Genomic DNA, 17,485 nt, shown 5'->3' with positions numbered 1-17,485 from the left:
TGTCCACCTCTTTTGTTGAATCAGAGGGTCTATTTATTACGAAACCATATGACATCGCAAACTACTTTAATGAATATTTTACAGGCAAAGTGGACAAGTTGAGGAATGCTATGATTCCAAGTGATGCCTCCATGTCATATTCCCTTATAAAATATTGTATCATGAAGGAGAGGCAATGCATGTTAGAATTCCATCAAGTAGAAAGAGAAAGAGGTATTTTAATTGTCTGTATTGTCTACTTGTTGAATGTTTGTGAAGTCTTGATTTGTGGTTGTTTGTAATTTCTTGGGCTACTAACAGCTTACTTCAAAACATACACTTAGTATTACTTTCTTAGCTACAGTATACATATCTCCCTGGCATATTACATCATTTATGCAGCAGCATGCAAGACATTTTTGGACTCACCTTGTTGTGCTGTGTTCACTTGAACAGGAAGGTGGCGCGGCGGGCCTTCGCGGGCAAATTTTGTCATCCAATCTCTGGATTGATGGTGCTTTCAAGACAACTGGGAACTGGGGAAAAAACAAGGTCAAATCAAGATGACGTCAGTGATCTTCAGGTTGTGGCGCTAGATAGAGGCCCGAGTTCCCGGCTTACAATTCCGAGTTGCACGACCGTTTAAAACTTATTTTCCAAGAGGTCACAAGACTGGCCCCACAAACTCTCAGTCTAATAGGGATTACTCTTTGATTGAATTACTTTTACGTAAACAGCTGATTCAAGATCTGTTTCCCCTACTTCTACCTAAGCCTAACTGACAATAAATATCAGAACAGGTCCTGGACCGATTCAAATTAGTTATTACAGGTATAATGCACCTTCACAAACACCAATTGATGGTACCGTATACATATGGATTAGGCTACCTGCACAGAAACATAACCTTACATTGTTTCACAATCTGTCCTTCAATTGAAAATATGTATTAAGACTATGAAAAGCTATGAAAAGCCAAATGACATTTACTCCTGAGGTGCTGACCTGTTGCACCCTCTACTACCACTCTGATTATTATTATTTGACCCTGCTGGTCATCTATGAATGTTTGAACATCTTGGCCATGTACTGTTATAATCTCCACCTTGCACAGCCAGAAGAGGACTGGCCACCCCTCAGAGCCTGGTTCCTCTCTAGGTTTCTTCCTAGGTTCCTGCCTTTCTAGGGAGTTTTTCCTAGACACCGTGCTTCTACACCTGCATTGCTTGCTGTTTGGGGTTTTAGGCTGGGTTTCTGTATAGCACTTTGTGACATCGACTGATGTAAAAAGGGCATTATAAATACATTTGATTGATTGATTGATTGATGTCCTAGGGTGGTGTAGCGGTCTTAACTCAATCACATATATTGCTGCAGCATGGGTGTAACGGCAGATTTCCTCCTCTTCGTCTGAAGAGGAGGTGTAGCAGGGATCGGACCAAAGCTCAGCGTGGTTAGTGTTCATCATGTTTAATAACGACAAAAAACGTGAACACTACAAAATACAAAAACAACAAATGTGAAAAACCGAAACAGTCCTATCTGGTGCATAGACACAAAGACAGAAGACAACCACCCACAAAACCCAACACAAAACAGGCTACCTAAATATGGTTCCCAATCAGAGACAACACAAAACACCTGCCTCTGATTGAGAACCATATCAGGCCAAACACAAAAATAGGAAAACTAGACACACAACATAGAATGCCCACTCAGCTCACGTCCTGACCAACACTAAAACAACGAAAACACAAAAGAACTATGGTCAGAACGTGACAGTGGGTTCCCATCTTTCCCACTGTCTCTTCTCTAGCCAATAAGGCATAAAAAAGAACACAAATATAAAAAAAATTAAAAAGAGGGGGGGGAAAAGACTATGGACCTTTGATCAAAAATGAAACACAGAGAAGTTTTATCTTGGTGTCCAACCCTGGTCCATTCGTCACTGTCCTGGGCTGTTTGTCTTTCCATTACACACCACCTCTGACGACATAGGTAGGGCAGAGTGCAGACAGTGATAAACGGACAGTGATAAACTGAATGAGTGATACAGGCGCTCAGCTACAGTAACCTACATGGGTCTAAAGGTACAGATAAAGTGTGCTTATTCATTTATATAGCGCTGAAGTGCTCATTCTTAGGATGTCATCGCGCTGCATCCACAATCAACTGATCTGGGAGAGTCATACCAGACTGTATGCTGGTGTTTACCTCATGCCCTGTTCACTATTATTCTAGGTTGCAGGTAGAAAAAGAAAAATTCTACCTGTAACTGAACTAGACAATTGTTTTTGGTGACTTTCAAAGGCAAGATAAAGTGATATGGTACCCTTCTGTAATAAATAGAAAAGCCCCGTAGAAAATGAACGAAAATTAATGATTTAGGCTTTACTATTATTATTTCAAGGCTATAGTCCGCCATTTAAGAAATACATTTTGAAACATACAGGCTGGCAGAAGCGCTCAGCATTTCACCAGCACGTCAACAACAGCACTTCTACAGCCTGCCTATAAATGTAGCAATTAAGCTGTATAAATATTAGACTACACAGTCATTCTACAGTGCCTTTGAATCCACTTTTAGAAATACGAGTTTGGCCAGTTTTTGGTTTGAGGATCATGCCGTGAGCTATACATGCCTAGTTTGTTAATTTAGCCTAGCAGATGCTCTTATATTCCCATGGCGTAATCACAGCCAACGCAAATCTATTTTGTAACGACAATATCATGTAATCAAATAGAATCAATTCGAAAATAATAGTTTGCCAAATGACAAAAGTTACAAGTGCATATAGGCTTATACTGATGATATGCAGATGCTGTGTTAAACAACACGTTTTTACAGTTGAACTTTCGCACTGTTCCAAACTTAGACTATCCTCTTTTTTAAACAATAGCCTGTATAGAAATTTAAACTTATCGGTTCTACTGCATCCTCTCATATTATTTTTAAAGCGAGCGACATCCATTTTCATCTTAGAAAAGGTACGATTTTCTCCAGGTATCCCTCATTATAATTACAAATAGTGTTCAGTCCATAAAGGGAATCCTAAAAAAATACACACAAAAAATATATATATATATAATTAACCTACATTACTGCAGTTTCAGCCCTAAACCCAATAATTGCGTCACTTGATAACAATAATCAATAATACATTCCTCATTGCACTGTGTTGTTGTAGTTTAGGCATAATAATGTTATTCTCTAAAAACGTAGACCGAATCAATAGTGGAGCTTTGCGTGCCCGAATGCACTTTGACAGGCAAATATTTACAGCCCTAATATTTAGCTAATGAGTGGCCTAATTTCGAGCTAATATTTAGCTTCTTTGGCTACACAACTCTAACCTATTTTTCAGCTATTCCCGTGCGCAATATGCTATAGCAGGGTGTCAAACTCATTCCATGGAGGGCCTAGTGTCTGCAGCTTTTTGTTTTTTTTCTTTCAATTAAGCCCTAGATAACCAGGTATTACATGGTTGCACAGGACAGACAGTGATGAGCACAGTGAAAAAGAAAATCCAAACGAATTGACATCCATTTGAAAAATGGAAATTGAAAGCAAACCACTTTAACTCAAAATCAAAGTGTATTTGTCACGTGCGCCGAATACAACAGGTGTAGACCTTACAGTGAAATGCTTACTTACAGGCTCCAACCAATAGTGCAAAAAAAGGTGTTAGGTGAACAATAGGTAAGTAAAGAAATAAAAACAACAGTAAAAAGACAGTGAAAAACAGTAGCGAGGCTATAAAAGTAGCGAGACATCGGTTAGTCAGGCTGATTGAGGTAGTATGTACATGTAGATATGGTTAAAGTGACTATGCATATATGATGAACAGAGAGTAGCAGTAGCGTAAAAGAGGGGGTGGTGGGTGGTGGGACACAATGCAGATAGCCCGGTTAGCCAATGTGCGGGAGCACTGGTTGGTCGGCCCAATTGAAGTAGTATGTTCATGAATGTATAGTTAAAGTGACTATGCATATATGATAAACAGAGAGTAGCAGCAGCGTAAAAGAGGGGGTGGTGGGTGGTGGGACACAATGCAGATAGCCCGGTTAGCCAATGTGCGGGAGCACTGGTTGGTCGGCCCAATTGAAGTAGTATGTTCATGAATGTATAGTTAAAGTGACTATGCATATATGATAAACAGAGAGTAGCAGCAGCGTAAAAAGAGGGTTTGGGGGTGGGGGCACAATGCAAACGGTCCGGGTAGACATTTGATTACCTGTTCAGGAGTCTTATGGCTTGGGGGTAAAAACTGTTGAGAAGCCTTTTTGTCCTATCAACGAGGCAAGTGATTACATGATGTAAAAGATGCACAGGCTCAACAGCTTTTGTTGTTGAATTTTTACATTTAATTGAAATAGGCCTACGAGTGTCTATATTATTTTTCATTAGGCTACATGTAGCCTACATTGAAGTGTTATTTGCAGTTGTCACAATGGACACACCCTGGAGCACTGAACGGTCTGTGTTACTACATTATTAATAGGCCTACAGCGTGCAGTACAATGCTTTGATCAGTTGATTGACAGGTGTAGACTACTGTAGAACGGTAAACGTTTCCCTGGTGTGGATGCTCACCAACGTTTTATAGTTATGCATAATGTATCGTTATAGTTATCGTCCTTGGTGTGGACGGCCCTTAAAGCTTAAATTGGTAAATGCCTCCCTCAAGTGGATAACATGAATATGGTATGAATACAGCAGTGGTTCTCACCACGGATTGATTTGATAGAAATCACGACTGCAACATTGATAGCCTAATAAAAAGCGATGTAATATTTCCTGCTATTTTGTTTTAATGATCATGTTGGAGGGGGAGGGTTACATGTTTTTGTTTCAAACACACGGGGAGGGCCAGTTAAAAAGACATTTTCCATCCATTTTCATTTAAAATAAATCCAATTAAATCCAGTAGCCCTCAATATAAATAAGATTCACTCCCTAAATCTCATGAAATCATGGAAAGTGTGCATGTTCAAGATAGCATGCAAAGGTCGCAGATCTGAGGAAATTTTCATAATTGCTAATACTTATTTTCCACCATAATTTGCAAATAAATTCATAAAAAATCCTACAATGTGATTTTCCCCCCCTCATTTTGCTGTCATAGTTGAAGTGTACCTATGATGAGAATTACAGGCCTCTCTCATCTTTTTAAGTGGGAGAACTTGCACAATTGGTGGCTGACTAAATACTTTTTTGCCCCACTGTACCTCATCAGCTTAACGTCACGCCTCTCCTCTTTCCTATTAGCAAACATGCGGAATGTCATTCCCCGATTAACTTCAGCCTATGAGCATGGCACACTAAGACAATTCCATCTTTGTAGAATGGCGCCGGGGGGATGGCTGACGTTTTACGTGCTCCTAACCAACTGTCCTATTTTGTTCGTTTTTTCACGTTGTTTGTTACTTTATTTTGTAACTTATTGTGTACATAATGTTGCTGCTACCGTCTCTTATGACCGAAAATAACTTCTGAACAGTGGTAATCCACCTCGAACTGGAAGAGTAATTTTTCTGTAACGAGGCCGATGCGAAGGATATACTGCTTTCTCGGGAATGGGCCAAAATCCTCGTCATTTGCATGAAGAAAAAACAGAGAAAAAGGGGGCGGAGGTCGGACTGCCTTCTGAGAATTCGTAGGTGAGTGAGTGTTACGTTCCCCAGTTTCTGTGTTGTAGTTTGTATTTGAGTGTGTGTGTTTCAGGAGATGGCTTCCTGAAATTCTCCCCAGGCAGCTGATTGGTCGGCCCCAATTGACGATTGGAGAGCTGACCCCGCCCCCTCGTCGAGACGCAGCTGTTTCTAATTACCCATTCCGTCTGAAGCTATATAAAAGCCAGTGTTCTGTTGTTCAGGAGAGTGAGATAATAGGCTGGCTGAGATAATAGGCTGGCTGAGATAATAGGCTGGCTGAGATAATAGGCTGGCTGAGATAATAGGCTGGCTGAGATAATAGGCTGGCTGAGATCATTGCTGGCTGAGATCATTGCTGGCTGAGATCATTGCTGGCTGAGATCATTGCAGGCTGAGATCATTGCTGGAGAGATTGAATGTGATATAGATCATTGCTGGAGAGATTGAATGTGATATAGATCATTGCTGAGAGAGGAGGTTAATGGCTGAGGGTTATAGCATGTTGGTCGTTGGTATGTACTGTGTTAGTTGTTGCTGGGAGCAGTTGGTATGTTCTGTGTGAGATTGTTGCTCAGATGGAGCTTATTTGATGTCCTTTGTTTATTAGTTTGTTTGAGTAATTGTTTGATATTCTGTTTCATTTGTTCCCAGGGGGGAAGGGGAAGGCACCTAGGGAGTGCTTAGGCAAGAGGCCCGTGGGCATACATATACCCGTAGTATATTCATTGTCTAGGCACACTAGGTAAGACCTGGGCGGACCACCCCCTGTATTTTGGTTAGTGCACCAGGTGGTGCTAAGTTAGGTAAGTAGTGGGTAGGCACGTTAGATAGGAGAGGGGGAGCTTTGACATTTACTTTCCTTGCTTTGGTTCCGTCCAGCCCCTTGTCCCCATATTACCGTGTAAAGGAATAAAATCCTAGTAAACGGTCAATTCTGCCTTTTATCATCCTTTCTCACACTTACAGTCCCATACCTCTTTCACTTCACGGGGAGTTGAGTTGTAGCATGGTGTTGCGTTCCCTCTTCACAGAGGTGTGCGTAACAGTGAGTAAACTCCCACTGCAATCCGTTCTATTGGCCAACATGCAATCATTGGAAAATAAAATGGATGACCTACCACCAACGGGACATTAACTGTAATATCTTATGTTTCACCGAGTTGTGGCTGAACGACGACATGGATAATATAGAGCTGGCAGGATTTTCCATGCACCGGCAAGACAGAGAAGCTACGTCTGGTAAGACGAGGGGCGGGGGTGGGTGTCTATTTGTCAATAACAGCTGGTGCGCGATGTCTAATATTAAAGAAGTCTCGAGGTATTGCTCGCCTGAGGTACAGTACCTTATGATAAGATGTAGACTACACTATTTACCTAGAGAGTTCTCATCTATATTATTCGTAGCCGTCTATTTACCACCACAAACCGATGCTGCCACTAAGACCGCACTCAACCAGCTGTATAAGGCCATAAGCAAACAAGAAAATGCTCATCCAGAAGCGGCGCTCCTAGTGGCCGGGGACTTTAATGAAGGTAAACTTAAATCCGTTTTACCTAATTTCTACCAAAATGTCACACGTGCAACCAGAGGAAAAACAACTCTAGACCACCTTTAATCCACACACAGAGATGCATACAAAGCTCTCCCCGGCACTCCATTTGGCAAATCTGACAAATTCTATCCTCCTGATTCCTGCTTACATGCAAAAACTAAAGCAGGAAGTACCAGTGACTCGCTCAATATGGAAGTGGTCAGATGACGCGGATGCTACGCTACAGGACTGTTTTGCTAGCACAGACTGGAATATGTTCCGGGATTCATCAAATGGCATTGAGGAGTATACCACCTCAGTCATTGGCTTCATCAATAAGTGCATCAATGACGTCATCCCCACAGTGACCGTACGTACATATCCCAACCAGAAGCCATGGATTACAGGCAAAATCCTAATTGAGCTAAAGATTAGAGCTGCCGCTTTCAAGGAGCAGAACACTAATCCGTACACGAATAAGAAATCCCGCTATGCCCTCAGACGAACCATCAAACAAGCAAAGCGGCAATACAGGATTAAGATTGAATCCTACTACACCAGCTCTGATCCTCGTCAAATGTGGCAGGACTTAAACTATTATGGACTACAAAGGGAATCCCAGCAGCGAGCTGCCCAGTGACGCGAGCCTACCAGACGGGCTAAATTTACATTTACATTTACATTTAAGTCATTTAGCAGACGCTCTTATCCAGAGCGACTTACAAATTGGTGCATTCACCTTATGATATCCAGTGGAACAACCACTTTACAATAGTGCATCTAACTCTTTTAAGGGGGGGGGGGGGGTTAGAAGGATTACTTTATCCTATCCTAGGTATTCCTTAAAGAGGTGGGGTTTCAGGTGTCTCCGGAAGGTGGTGATTGACTCCGCTGACCTGGCGTCGTGAGGGAGTTTGTTCCACCATTGGGGTGCCAGAGCAGCGAACAGTTTTGACTGGGCTGAGCGGGAACTGTACTTCCTCAGAGGTAGGGAGGCGAGCAGGCCAGAGGTGGATGAACGCAGTGCCCTTGTTTGGGTGTAGGGCCTGATCAGAGCCTGAAGGTACGGAGGTGCCGTTCCCCTCACAGCTCCGTAGGCAAGCACCATGGTCTTGTAGCGGATGCGAGCTTCAACTGGAAGCCAGTGGAGAGAGCGGAGGAGCGGGGTGACGTGAGAGAACTTGGGAAAGTTGAACACCAGACGGGCTGCGGCGTTCTAGGGAGGGAGTAATGCCTTTACTGCTTGCTTCAAGACAATCAACACTGAAGCATGCATGAGAGCACCAGCTGTTCTGGACATAACACTCTCGGTAGCCGATGTGAGCAAGACCTTTAAACAGGTCAACATTCACAAAGCCGCTGGGCCAGACGGATTACCAGGACGTGTACTCAAAGCATGCGCTGACCAACTGGCAAGTGTCTTCACTGACATGTTCAAACTCTCCCTGACCGAGTCTGTAATACCTACATGCTTCAAGCAGACCACCATAGTCCCTGTGCCCAAGGAAGTGAAGGTAACCTGCCTAAATGATTACAGCCCCATACACTCACGTCGGTAGCCATGAAGTGCTTTGAAAGGCTGGTCATGGCTCACATTAACATCATCCTCCTGGAAACCCGAGACCTACTCCAATTCGCATACCGCCCCAACAGATCCACAGATGACACAATCTCAATCGCACTCCACACTGCCCTTTCCAACCTGGACAAAAGGAACACCTATGTGAGAATGCTGTTCATTGAATACAGCTCAGCGTTCAACACTTTAGTGCCCACAAAGCTCATCACTAAGCTAAGGACGCTGGGACTAAACACCTCTTTCTGCAACTGGAACCTGGACTTCCTGACAGGCTGCCCCCAGGTGGTAAGGGTAGGCAACAACATGTCTGCTACGCTGATCCTCAACCCTGAGGCCCCTCAGGTGTGTGTGTGTGCCTAGTCCCCTCTTGTACTCCCTGTTCACCCACGACTGCGGGGCCAAACACAACTCCAACACCATCATTAAGTTTGTTGACGACACAACAGTGGTAGGCCTGATCACCGACAATGATGAGACAGCCTATAGGGAGGAGGTCAGAGACCTGGCAGTGTGGTGCCAGGACAACAAACTCTCCCTCAATGTAAGCAAGACAAAGGAGCTGATCGTGGACTACAGGAAAAGGCGGGCCAAACAGGCCCCCATTAGCATCGACAGGGCTGTAGTGAAGCGGGTCTAGAGTTTCAAGTTCCTTGGTCTCCACATCACCAACAAACTATCATGGTCCAAACACACCAAGACAGTCGTGAAGAGGGCACAACAACATATTTTCCCCCCCAGGAGACAGAAAAGATTTGGCATGGGTCCCCAGATCCTCAAAAAGTTCTACAGTTGCACCATCGAGAGCATTCTAACTGGTTGCATCACAGCCTGGTATGGTAACTGCTCGGCATCTGACAGTAAGGCGCTGCAGAGTGTAGTGCGTACGGCCCAGTACATCACTGGGGCCAAGCTTCCTGCCATCCAGGACCTACAGTTGAAGTATGAAGTTTACATACACCTTAGCCAATACATTTCAAAAAAACAAAGTTTTTCACAATTCCTGACATTTAATCCTAGTAAAAGTTCCCTGTCTTAGGTCAGTTAGGATCACCAATTTATTTTAAGAATGTGAAATGTCAGAATAATAGTACAGAGAATGATTTATTTCAGCTTTTATTTCTTTCACCACATTCCCAGTGGGTCAGAAGTTTACATACACTCAATTAGTATTTGGTAGCATTGCCTTTAAATTGTTTAATTTGGGTCAAACGTTTCGGTTAGCTATCCACAAGCTTCAAACAATAAGTTGGGTGAATTTTGGCCCATTCCTCCTGACAGAGCTGGTGTAACTGAGTCAGGTTTGTAGGCCTCTTTGCTCACACACGCTTTTTCAGTTCTGCCCACAAATTGTCTATAGGATTGAGGTCAGGGCTTTGTGATGGCCACTCCAATACCTTGACTTTGTTGTCCTTAAGCCATTTTGCCACAACTTTGGAAGTATGCTTGGGGTCATTGTCCATTTGGAAGACCCATTTGCGACCAAGCTTTAACTTCCTGACTGATGTCTTGAGATGTTGCTTCAATATATCCACATAATTTGATGCCATCTATTTTGTGAAGTGCACCAGTCCCTCCTGCAGCAAAGCACCCCCACAACATGATGCGGCCACTTCCGTGCTTCACGGTTGGGATGGTTTTCTTCAGCTTGCAAGCCTCCCCCTTTTTCCTCCAAACATAACGATGGTCATTATGGCCAAACAGTTCTATTTTTGTTTCATCCGACCAGAGGACATTTCTCCAAAAGGTACGATCTTTATCCCCATGTGCAGTTGCAAACCGTAGTCTGGCTTTTTTATGGCGGTTTTGGAGCAGTGGCTTCTTCCTTGCTGAGTGGCTTTTCAGGTTATGTCGATATAGGACTCGTTTTACTGTGGATATAGATACTTTTGTACCTGTTTCCCCCAACATCGGTCCTTTGCTGTTGTTCTGGGATTGATTTGCACTTTTTGCACCAAAGTATGTTCATCTCCACCCTGATCTGTCTTGTGATTGTCTCCAACCCCCACCAGGTGTCTCCCATTACCTCATGTGTATTTATACCTGCGTTTTCTGTTTCTCTGTTGCCAGTTCGTCTTGTGCCGTCAAGTCCTACCAGCGTGTTCCCGTGTTTCCTGTGCTCTAGTTTAGCTTTTTCTAGTCTTCCCAGCTCTGACCTTTCTGCCTGTCCTGATCCTCCCTGCCATCCTGTACCTGCCTGATTCTGATTTGGATTTACGACTCTTGCCTGCCTTGACCTACAGATTGCCTGCCCCTTGTATTGTAATAAACTCTGAGACTCATACTATCTGCCTCCTGTGTCTGCACCTGGATCTTAGCCTCCCATCTTAGCTTCAAGGAGCCACCTTTGGAAGACATGAGGAGTTACTGCAAAGCCTTATGGATGGACTCCATACCCTGGCAGAATGCCATGACCATGTGTTCACTACATTACTGGAGCAATTCTGCGGATTCCCAACTAGGCAGCAAGCCACAACAGTAATCCCCCACTCTCAGCAACCCGCCACCAACCCCGGTGTACCCAGAACCTCGCTTCCCTCCTCCGGAGCGCTACGCTGGAGATTCTGGAACCTGCCAGGCGTTTCTCTCCCAGTGCTCCCTCATCTTCGAGCTGCAGCCTTCTTCGTTCCCCTCGGACCGCTTGAAGATAGCGTACTCGATAACGCTGATGTCCTGGAGGGCCCAGACGCCGGTGTGGGTGCAAAAGTCCACTGTTTGCCTCAGTCTGGAGAAGTTTGTGGCGGAGGTACAAAATGTGTTAGATTCTCCGTTGTCCGGGAGAGAGGCTGCTCGTAAGCTGCTCCAACTACGTCAAGACTCCAGTGGATTTTCACATGTTGGCGACTGGGAGTGTCTGGAATCCGGAAGCCCTGTTTGACACAGATTATCGGAGCTCACAGCCTGGGAGCAGTCCATGGATCTGGATTCACTCACAGCCTTCACCATCCAGATCGATGGGTGGCTACGGGAACGTAGGAAGGAGAGGGGTCTGATCCCCGTCACCCTCGCTCGTACTCGAATTCCACCTCGCCTCCGAGGAATCCTGGAAATCCCCAAAGTCTACATTTCCGAGAGAATCCGGTGTCATCCGAGTTCCCTCGGAAATCACTGAGAACTGTCGACTCGCCTCCTCCAGAGCCCATGCAACTTTGCAGGGCTATATTGTCTCCTGCTGAGCGCTTACGCAGACTGAATAGCAGTCTGTATTGTGGAGCTCCAGGACATTTCTTATCTACCTGCCCATTAAAAGACCAAGCTCATCAGTAGATAGGAGTACACTGTTGAGTTGTATGGGGAGTTTCCAATCTCTCACTACTCGAAACCCCCTCTATGCTACCCTGTTGTGGGGAGACCAGTCCAAATCCATCCGGGTGCTCATTGACTTTTGGGCCGACGAGAGCTTTATGGACACTACCCTGGTGTCGGAGCTGGGTATTTCCACTCAACCCCTTTCCATCCCAATGGACGTAAGAGCGCTGGATGGGCGAACTATTGGCAGAGTCACCCACAATACGGTTCCTATCAACCTGAGAGTGTCAGGCAACCACAGTAAGGCTATGCAGTTTCTGCTCCTCGAGTCTCCTACGTACCCAACCCCCTAACCAACTGGGTTATGGGTTCCATCATGGGTTGGAGTCTGTTTTGCCATGCACATAGTCTGAAGTTGGCGCAACGTGTCCCGGGACGTCTCCCGGCGGGCTTGGGTAAAGCCTCGGATCTCTCCGCTGTTCCCGCGGAGTACTAGGACTTACAGGAGGTTTTCAACTCTGCCCGCACCACATCTCTTCCTCCGCATTGGCCCTACGACTGTGCAATCAACCTTCTCACTGGCACCACACCGCCTCGGGGGGTGACTTTATTCCATATCGGGTCCGGAGACCAAAGCGATGGAGGGGTACATTGAGGACTCTCTCGCTGCAAGGATTATACGTCCAACTGCCTCCCCCGCCGGTAAAAGGTTCTTCTTTGTGGAGAAGACAGACAAGACCCTGCGTCCGTGTATCAACTACCGGGGCCTTAACGACATTACGGTTCAAAACCGTTACCCGCTACCACTCATCTGCTTGGCGTTCGAGCTTCTCCAGGGGGCCGTCATCTTCTTGGACCTTCGGAATGCATACCATCTGGTTCAGATATGGGAAGGAGGCGAGTGGAGGCTAGCGGGTACTACGAGTACTTGGTGATGCCGTTTGGACTGACCAAAGCTCCTGCAGTGTTCCAGGCCCTGGTCAATGATGTGCTCTGTGACATGTTGAACCAATTTGTGTTTGTCTACCTCGACGACATGCTCATTTATTCCCTGCCAGCTCAAGAGAACGTCCTCCATGTCCGACAGGTCCTCCAGCATCTCCTGGAGAACCAGCTTTTCGTGAAAGCGGCGAAATTTGAGTTCCATCGCTCCACCATCTCCTTCCTAGGATACATCATCGCTGCAGGGAATATTCAGATGGACCCTGACAAGGTGTGAGCAGTGGTGGATTGGCCTCAACCCACATCCAGAGTTTAGCTGCAACGTTTCCTGGGATTTGCTCATTTCTACCGTTGTTTCATCCGGGGTTACAGCAACCTTGCTTTCCCCCTCTCTGCACTCACCTCTCCCAAGGTTCCGTTCATATGGTCTCCAGCAGCTGATCGCCATTCTCAGACCTCAAGCAGCGATTGACTACAGCTCCCATCTTAATCTCTCCGGACCCGTCCCGTCAGTTCATGGTGGAGGTCGACGCCTCAGACGTCGGAGCGGGGGCTGTCCTGTTTCAGCTTTCTGCCCCGGACCAGTAGCTGCATCCCTGCGCCTTCCTTTCCCATCGTCTTAACCCCGCTGAGAGGAACTGTGACGTGGGAAACCGAGAATTACTCGCAGTTAAGATGGCGTTGGTTAGAAGGGGCAGAACATAAATTCTTGGTGTGTGCGGACCATAAGAACCTGGCATATCGCCTCACCACCAAGCACCTCAACTCCAGGCAGGCGAGATGGGCCCTGTTATTCACTCATTTCCATTTCACTATGTCCTACCGCCCGGGGTCCAAGAATGTGAAACCTGACACACTCTCACATCTGTACAGCCCTGCTCTTCCCACAGCAAGAGGTCAGTATACCATCTTCCCAGATGTTTTCAGTACCTGGAAGAGAGCCCGGGCCACTCTTCTCAAGACCACCTCCAGGTATCGACAACAGGCGGACCGCCAACGGACCCCTGCTTCCCACTACCGTCTTGAGCAGAGGGTATGGCTTTCCACTCGGGATCTGCCGCTCCGGGTGGAGTCCCGCAAACTTTCCCCCTGTTTTATCGGCCCTGTCCCCATCTCTAAGGTCCTCAAATCATGACATCAGTGCTCTTCAGGTTGGGGGGGGGGGTGTGACTCTAGGGTGATGGTGCTTTCAAGACAATTGGGAAATCCCCTCAAATTATGACGTCAGTGATCTTCAGGTCGGAAAGTCGCCAAACCCTCCCCTAACCCTAATGGTTCCGGAGTTCCAAATTAAGCAGCAGCAGCTGAAAAGATGAGCTCCTACAAATATTGAAATTTAAATGTTTTTTTAGAGTAAAGTACATCGAAAAAAAATCAAAAGAAAACTGCAAACTGAATAGGAGACCAAAACAAGCAGCAAACAAAGAAGAAAGGCTTTTGAAAAAGTAACAATTTTTCATAAAATTATACCGTTTTCTTAGCTAGCTAAGTTGTTTACCTGTTGCTAGGCAGTTGCTAGGGACATTCCTGGAAGAAGCTAGCTAGCTAACAAGGAGTGTCTAGTTGGCAGAAGAGAAGAAGGGACAAAGAAGGGACAAAGTGGGACAAAATAAGGACAGAAGAAAAGGGAAAGGGGACATTAAGGTGAAGCAGTCCTCTAAAGACACAAAAGACAATAATACAAGAAACAACACTTCTATTGCCTCTCCCTCTACGATACGCACTTCCGGGTTGGAGCGAGTAGTTGCATTCCGCTTTGCTCCACAGGTAGTATTACATTTCATTTCATTACAGTACAACAGTTTGATTTGTTTGATCTTAGCTGGCTACATAGCCGTCTTTGTATCCAAGATAATTGTGTAGTCTAGAGTAATTGTCGAGGTTACCTAGCCAGTTAGAGGTTACCTAGCCAGCTACACTTTCAAACAAAGTCAACAACGCAGCCACTGCTAGCTAGCCTATTTCACCAGCCAGCAGTACTATATCATTTTAGTCAATAAGATTTTTTGCAACGTAAGCTTAACTTTCTGAACATTCGAGACGTGTAGTCCACTTGTCATTCCAATCTCCTTTGCATTAGCGTAGCCTCTTCTGTAGCCTGTCAACTATGTGTCTGTCTATCCCTGTTCTCTCCTCTCTGCACAGACCATACAAACGCTTCATACCGCGTGGCCGCTGCTACTCTAACCTGGTGGTCCCAGCGCGCACGACCCACGTGGAGTTCCAGGTCTCAGGCAGCCTCTGGAACTGCCGATCTGCGGCCAACAAGGCAGAGTTCATCTCAGCCTATGCTTCCCTCCAGTCCCTCGACTTCTTGGCACTGACGGAAACATGGATTACCACTGATAACACTGCTACTCCTACTGCTCTCTCCTCGTCTGCCCACGTGTTCTCGCACACCCCGAGAGCTTCTGGTCAGCGGGGTGGTGGCACTGGGATCCTCATCTCTCCCAAGTGGACATTCTCTCTTTCTCCCCTGACCCATCTGTCTATCGCCTCCTTTGAATTCCATGCTGTCACAGTTACCAGCCCTTTCAAGCTTAACATCCTTATCATTTATCGCCCTCCAGGTTCCCTTGGAGAGTTCATCAATGAGCTTGACGCCCTGATAAGTTCCTTTCCTGAGGATGGCTCACCTCTCACAGTTCTGGGTGACTTTAACCTCCCCACGTCTACCTTTGACTCATTCCTCTCTGCCTCCTTCTTTCCACTCCTCTCCTCTTTTGACCTCACCCTCTCACCTTCCCCCCCTACTCACAAGGCAGGCAATACGCTTGACCTCATCTTTACTAGATGCTGTTCTTCCACTAATCTCATTGCAACTCCCCTCCAAGTCTCCGACCACTACCTTGTATCCTTTTCCCTCTCGCTCTCATCCAACACTTCCCACACTGCCCCTACTCGGATGGTATCGCGCCGTCCCAACCTTCGCTCTCTCTCCCCCGCTACTCTCTCCTCTTCCATCCTATCATCTCTTCCCTCTGCTCAAACCTTCTCCAACCTATCTCCTGATTCTGCCTCCTCAACCCTCCTCTCCTCCCTTTCTGCATCCTTTGACTCTCTATGTCCCCTATCCTCCAGGCCGGCTCGGTCCTCCCCTCCTGCTCCGTGGCTCGACGACTCATTGCGAGCTCACAGAACAGGGCTCCGGGCAGCCGAGCGGAAATGGAGGAAAACTCGCCTCCCTGCGGACCTGGCATCCTTTCACTCCCTCCTCTCTACATTCTCCTCTTCTGTCTCTGCTGCTAAAGCCAATTTCTACCACTCTAAATTCCAAGCATCTGCCTCTAACCCTAGGAAGCTCTTTACCACCTTCTCCTCCCTCCTGAATCCTCCTCCCCCTCCTCCCTCTCTGCTGATGACTTCGTCAACCATTTTGAAAAGAAGGTCGACGACATCCGATCCTCGTTTGCTAAGTCAAACGACACCGCTGGTTCTGCTCACACTGCCCTACCCTGTGCTTTGACCTCTTTCTCCCCTCTCTCTCCAGATGAAATCTCGCGTCTTGTGACGGCCGGCCGCCCAACAACCTGCCCGCTTGACCCTATCCCCTCCTCTCTTCTCCAGACCATTTCCGGAGACCTTCTCCCTTACCTCACCTCGCTCATCAACTCATCCTTGACCGCTGGCTACGTCCCTTCCGTCTTCAAGAGAGCGAGAGTTGCACCCCTTCTGAAAAAACCTACACTCGATCCCTCCGATGTCAACAACTACAGACCAGTATCCCTTCTTTCTTTTCTCTCCAAAACTCTTGAACGTGCCGTCCTTGGCCAGCTCTCCTGCTATCTCTCTCAGAATGACCTTCTTGATCCAAATCAGTCAGGTTTCAAGACTAGTCATTCAACTGAGACTGCTCTTCTCTGTGTCACGGAGGCGCTCCGCACTGCTAAAGCTAACTCTCTCTCCTCTGCTCTCATCCTTCTAGACCTATCGGCTGCCTTTGATACTGTGAACCATCAGATCCTCCTCTCCACCCTCTCCGAGCTGGGCATCTCCGGCGCGGCCCACGCTTGGATTGCGTCCTACCTGACAGGTCGCTCCTACCAGGTGGCGTGGCGAGAATCTGTCTCCGCACCACGTGCTCTCACCACTGGTGTCCCCCAGGGCTCTGTTCTAGGCCCTCTCCTATTCTCGCTATACACCAAGTCACTTGGCTCTGTCATATCCTCACATGGTCTCTCCTATCATTGCTATGCAGACGACACACAATTAATCTTCTCCTTTCCCCCCTCTGATAACCAGGTGGTGAATCGCATCTCTGCATGTCTGGCAGACATATCAGTGTGGATGACGGATCACCACCTCAAGCTGAACCTCGGCAAGACGGAGCTGCTCTTCCTCCCGGGGAAGGACTGCCCGTTCCATGATCTCGCCATCACGGTTGACAACTCCATTGTGTCCTCCTCCCAGAGTGCTAAGAACCTTGGCGTGATCCTGGACAACACCCTGTCGTTCTCAACTAACATCAAGGCGGTGACCCGTTCCTGTAGGTTCATGCTCTACAACATTCGCAGAGTACGACCCTGCCTCACGCAGGAAGCGGCGCAGGTCT

The sequence above is a fragment of the Salvelinus alpinus genome, chromosome 26 (assembly GCF_045679555.1).
Source record: "Salvelinus alpinus chromosome 26, SLU_Salpinus.1, whole genome shotgun sequence".
Taxonomy (NCBI): Eukaryota; Metazoa; Chordata; class Actinopteri; order Salmoniformes; family Salmonidae; genus Salvelinus; species Salvelinus alpinus.
This window is presented reverse-complemented; position numbering follows the sequence as displayed.